General features: G+C 41.5%; 1 long non-coding RNA gene across 2 annotated transcripts in view; it reads right to left on the bottom strand.

Moving 5' to 3' along the window:
* Positions 1 to 4,513, bottom strand: part of LOC126513379 (uncharacterized) — a 1,096,546-nt gene extending 1,092,033 nt beyond the window's left edge. Inside the window, exon 1 of one of the 2 annotated variants that reach the window (XR_007595308.1) lies at positions 3,974 to 4,513. This is a non-coding gene — a long non-coding RNA (uncharacterized lncRNA). The remainder of the gene's footprint in view (positions 1 to 3,973) is intronic. The other variant, XR_007595307.1, reaches the window with a different exon arrangement.
* Positions 4,514 to 5,674: the final 1,161 nt, after the last annotated feature.

Genomic DNA, 5,674 nt, shown 5'->3' with positions numbered 1-5,674 from the left:
TGTGTGTGTGTGTGTGTGTGTGTGTGTGTGTGTGTGTATGTGTGTGTGTGTATGTGTGTGTATGTGTGTGTGTATGTGTGTGTATGTGTGTGTATGTGTATATGTGTGTATGTGTGTGTGTATGTGTATATGTGTGTGTATGTGTGTATGTGTATATGTGTGTATGTGTGTGTGTGTATGTGTATATGTGTGTGTATGTGTGTGTGTATGTGTGTGTGTGTATGTGTGTGTGTGTATGTGTGTGTGTATGGATGGGTGGATGGGTAGGTGAATGAGATGGATACATGGATAGATGTTGACAGATTTTTCTTTGGGCCGCCAGCTCACAAAAAATGACAGAGACTTATTATGAATTATGAAAGCTTGGCCTTGGCTTAGACTTGTTTCTGACTAACACTTACAACTTAAAGTAACCTATTTATTTAATCTACATTTTCCCTCTTGACTTTTTCCCTCTTTTCCATCTTGCACCTCCTGCTTCGTCTCTGTGTCCTCTGGTGACCCTCCTGCACTTACATTCATCTCCTTTTCCTTTCTCTCTGCCCAGAAGACCTGCCTATCGTCTTCCTGATTAGTTAGTGGCCATTCGGCTCTTTATCAAATCAATCAGAAGGTGCTTTGGCAAAGACACACCTTTACAAAAAGATTATTCCACAACAGATGGATGGATGGATAGATAGAAGGATGGATTGGCATACTTGTGTGTGTGTGTGTGTGTGTGCATGCGTGTGTATGTATGGATGGATGCATGCATGGATGCATGTATGTCTGCATGTGTGTATGGACAGATGGATGAATGCATGCATGCATGAGGGGATGTATGCATGTGTGGGTGGATGGATGTATGCATCTATGCATGCATGCATGGATGGATAGGTGAGATGGTGGGACTCACCTTTATGAGCAGAAAGAAAAGGTTGTAGGTAAGTATGTCTGGACCTTCCAAACCCTATCTTAGTTTTAAAACTACTGTGAAAGATTTTTCTTTATACTTTACATTTTCATTTTATCTTTATTATTATTAAATTATAATTTAAAAATATCCAAATCATGGGTTGGGGATGTATCTCAGTTGGTAGAGTACATTTTAAAAAAGGCCAACGTTACTTTGGCTATGTGTGGTCTAATTGTTACATATAAAATATATTTTAATCATACTAGTTTTGGAAATTGATGACTAAAAGTTCCATATATTGTGCCTTCAAAATCACTAGTGAGGAAAGATGCCTACAGTCAAGCCTGAGGACCTGAGTTAGGATCTGGGAACCCACACTGTAGAAGGAGGAAACCAATTCTTTCAATTGTCCTCTGACCTTCATATGTGTACTGTGGTCTAATCTTCATGCTTCCTCCCCCATATAACAACAACCACAAAAACTAAAGTTGTAAAGGAAATTGTGTATATATTTATCATGCAAATTATGTTATCTTATCTCTTTTGAGCTAATTAATATGTGTGTTACATACCAGTTCTTTCCAATGGTAAGAATGTTTAAGATCTTCTCTTAACACATTTTCATAGACAAGGAAGAAAATTCTTTTTATTTAATTAATCGGTTTATGTGCATAGGTGTTTTGGTGGCATACATGTCTGTGCCTGATGCTAGAGGTCAGAAGAGGACATCAGAGCCCCTGGAACAGGAGCTATAGTTGTGAGCACCATGTGGGTGCCGGGAATTGAACCCAGCTCCTCTGGAAGAGCATCTAGTTTTCCTAGCCACTCAGCAACTCTCCAGCCCCCTTCTCTCAGCAGTTTCTGTGAATACAGTATTAACTGTAGTCACTATGCTGTGCATAGTCTGTATGTGACTTTTAGAATGGTTTTGTATGTCTGCACAGAGGCCTTCCATTGAGTCTGTAGCTCACTTTGGGTGGTAATGTACATTTTAACAATGTGAATTCTTCAAATCCAGGAATAGGCTACTTCACCATTTACCTGTCTCATCTTTGATTTCCTTTATGAATGTACTGCATCCTTTAACCCTTTAAAATTATGCTGGGTTTAGATGGCACTGGCGATTGTTCCCTTGACTTGGTGCATGTTGGGTAAGTGCCTTACCAACTGCGCCAGCCCCTAGTGAGTCTTCAAAACACAAAGTCGATCTTCAAAGCACAGTAGCCAGTCTCTTCTTGGCTTGTTCATCCCTCCTTTTCACCAGCTTCAGGGTCTGTCATATCCTGCTGTTGGATTGGGTTGGCCTGAGTAGTGGGGGCAGGGGGAGGGGAGTAGGAAGTTCTGGAGTAGCAACAAAGATCAGAGAGTGGAAACATTTAATTTTGGCATGCTGCTGGGGGGGGGGGGCTTCCTGTGCTTTCCTGCTTGATCTCTGTCACCTGGAAGAAAAGATGGCCAGCTACCCGGAGATCCTGGAATCTTGCATAAGGTTACAGACACCTAACCAGTATCCACACCGTTGACCGTTTTCTTCTGCCAGGTAAAATGTCTTGGTAATACCCAGCCTGATCCCAGACTTCTGGCTGGCCCACTACAGATCCTCCCTGTTGTTCCAGGAACCCCAACAACTCGCTCCTGTAGGGGTTTAGATAATGGCCCAGTTGCAAATGCCACAAACACCAGCACTGGATGCCAGGAACCACAAGCACCAGCTTTGGGTGCCAGGAAAGAGCAGGAGAGAGAAAGGTCGTGAGGGGGAAGGGAGGAGTTCTGGGATGAAATTAAGTTGAAGTTTATGCTTACCTCTCTCAATGCAGAATTTTTCAAAGGAGGGGATAGACTAAAGAATTTTGTGTTCTAAAGACACAAATATTTAAAATAGATTTGGAAGGTTTTTTTCCTTACACCTTCTGCTGGAATTATGCTTTTCTAAGTGCCTAAAGCTTTAGTAAGAGTCTGAGTGAACAAGAAGGTCCTGTTAAAAATACTTTGGGGCAGTGAATTCCAACTAGCATCACATCACAGTCACTGGGGGAGTTTAGACAATCCTGACAGCCAGTTCACATCCCAGCTTAGTAAATTCAGAAGCTCCAGAGGTGGCATCAATGCTTTAAGAAATTCCCCAGGTGATTTAAAACAAGCAAACAAGCGTGCAACGGTGGTTGGTCATGGCTGCTTTGGGAGAATGAAAGACTGAAGAGTGCTGAGTGGCAGGCAGCCTGGGAGAGGCCAGCTGCAGAAAGTGGGGTTGCTTCTGAGACTGAGCATGAGTGCATGTTGAAATAGGAGCGGTGGCAGGGCTGCGTCCCCGGCACCCGGCCGCCCGCATGGCTAGCTTATACCCAGAAATAATTACACGGAAACTGTATTCTTTCAAACACTGCCTGGCCCGGATAGTTCCAGTTCCTTATGGCTAGCTCTTACATATTGTTCTAACCCATTTCTAATATTCTGTGTAGCCCACGAGCTGGCTTACCAGGGAGGATCTTAACCTGCGTCTGTCTGGAGCGGGAGAACCATGGCGACTCCTCACACAGCTTCTTTTTCCCAGCATTCTCCTCTGTCTACTCCGCCTACCTAATTTTCTATCCAATAAAATGGGCCAAGGCAGTTTCTTTATTAATAAGAAATCACTCCCACATCATTTCCCCTTTTTCTGTTTAAACAAAAAAGAAAGGCTTTAACTTTAACATAGTAAAATTACATATAACAAAACAGTTATCAAGTAAGAATTACAGTTACAATATTTATATCTATTTTATCTCTTATCATAACTAAGGAAAACTATAACTAACCATTCTTCAACTCCATCAAAGACTCCAGAAGGATATAATATTACCTATCAAACAAGAAATAAGAAAACTCTAGAAATGACAGAGACATCTCGCTGCCTGGACAGTCACCCAAAGTTCCTCTGTACCGTTGGGGCATCCATCTTCGGCCTACAGGCCCATAGTATCCAGCAGACATTCTCATCAAGCAAGAAATTCCAAAGACAGTTCAGTCACTTTTTGCTGTGTCCTGCAGAATGTCTCACAGACTCTTTCATGAAGCAGGAACCCCAAAAGGTCATCTCACCTTTAGGCAAGTTCAGCAGTCCTCTCTCTGCGGGTTCTCTGTGTCCAGTTTATGCAACAGTCCAGGCAAGAGCAGTTTCTTGCCCAAATGGCTATCAAACTCCATAAGGATTCTCTTCGATGCCCATCTTCCTCTTGAAATAGATTGGTGCTGCCAGGAGCAAATGTGTCTCATTGTCATGAAAAACCCTAAGTTATTAAAATATCTTAAATGCCATATTCTGCAGCCTTTGAAAGATATGAAGAATGCCTATCTAACTAAAATATCTCTCTATATATCTAGAAAATCTAACTAACATGACTACAAGCTTAAGTATTAGCGATGATTATCCATTAACAACCTATATTTCCTAATTATACATTACATTTTTAAATGAACTACACAATCACAATACCTTAATCAAGATCAAAAATACATATACATATAACAAAATTGACCATAAAATCCATACCAATGCAAATTATTCATATCTATATCATATCCCCCTTTAAATGTAAAAGAACATTTATAAACAATATTTGGGAACATGGGCGTAGTTTTTTCTCTACAAACTGCTTCCTGCTGAATAGGGGCGTCGTTAATTAGGTTGTTCATGATATAACCTGTATGCTAGTTTCATCTCAGTTGGCAATTGAGCGAAGCAATTTTTTGAGGGTATTCACAGCAACCTTTCAGGAGGGCGTGGTCTATCATACCAAATCGGAATAGATGCAATCCACAGGGTCTCATCCTCTGCAAAAACAAAAGAAGACCCTCTCCAAAGCATCATATCCTTAGACCCAAATTCTGAAATCATAATACCCTTATATCCATTTTGGTTTAGATTGGCAGCCCATGTAATGAAATGTCTCTCTGTACTTAGCTCCTTCACAGTCAAAAATTTTAAAGAAAACACAATGTACATAATCCAGACTCTCTGTGAATTTTCCATTTTTACGTGGCTTATATTTCTTTATTTCTTTTAATCTATAACTCTCTGTACTTCTGTACTCTGTCTCTTTAAAGACTTTACCCTTTTTCTTTTTAAGACATTAACTTTATTCTTTATATTCTTTTTCTTCTCTTTCCCAAGCCTACGTACATTTATCCAACAGTGTCTGAATCTGTTTTATTGTGAATCTGTAATTTCTTTACTATACAGGAGCATTTCTTAAAATGTTAAGCATTTCTTAAAAACTTAAGTTGCACCATTTACAGGTAATACGGTACTGCCTGTGTCCTGCCCAGTCTAAACCTTAACTGCACGGTTTTAAGGTAATTACGGTAGTTCCTGCCTGAGATCAGCACAGTTCAGCATGGAGCAGCCGCTCCTGCCTCAGAGTCATTTGGTGCCCCTGAACCATTCACAGTTTCAGGCACACAGCAAGTCCACATTGGAGCCGCACTCAGCAGTTTAACTCTGAGACTGAGTGTGCAGCACAGAAACTCTTTTCATCCAAGTTACAGCCAAATCTGACATGCAGAGCACTGCGCAGTCTGAAAATGCGTCTCTGTATAGCGGCAGGAATCCGCCATGCTCTTCCGCCTGCCTAAGCCTGATTCTGCCGTCTGCCCAGGTGCAGGCGGGAAGCGCTGAGCCATCGGCACAGTCTCAGAGCACTCTCCTCCGATCCCAAGCGGGAACACAAACATCCAGTCCCATAAAAGCCTTGAAATGCTTTAAAGCCAGAGTTCACGCTGGCAGCACAGCTCCAGGAAGCA

Source organism: Alexandromys fortis, unplaced genomic scaffold, assembly GCF_014885135.2.
Source record: "Alexandromys fortis isolate MF-2015 unplaced genomic scaffold, M_Fortis_MF-2015_v1.1 scaffold_74, whole genome shotgun sequence".
NCBI classification, from domain to species: domain Eukaryota; kingdom Metazoa; phylum Chordata; class Mammalia; order Rodentia; family Cricetidae; genus Alexandromys; species Alexandromys fortis.
Note: the sequence above shows the minus strand (reverse complement) of the source record. Positions and strands in the feature narration are given on the sequence as shown.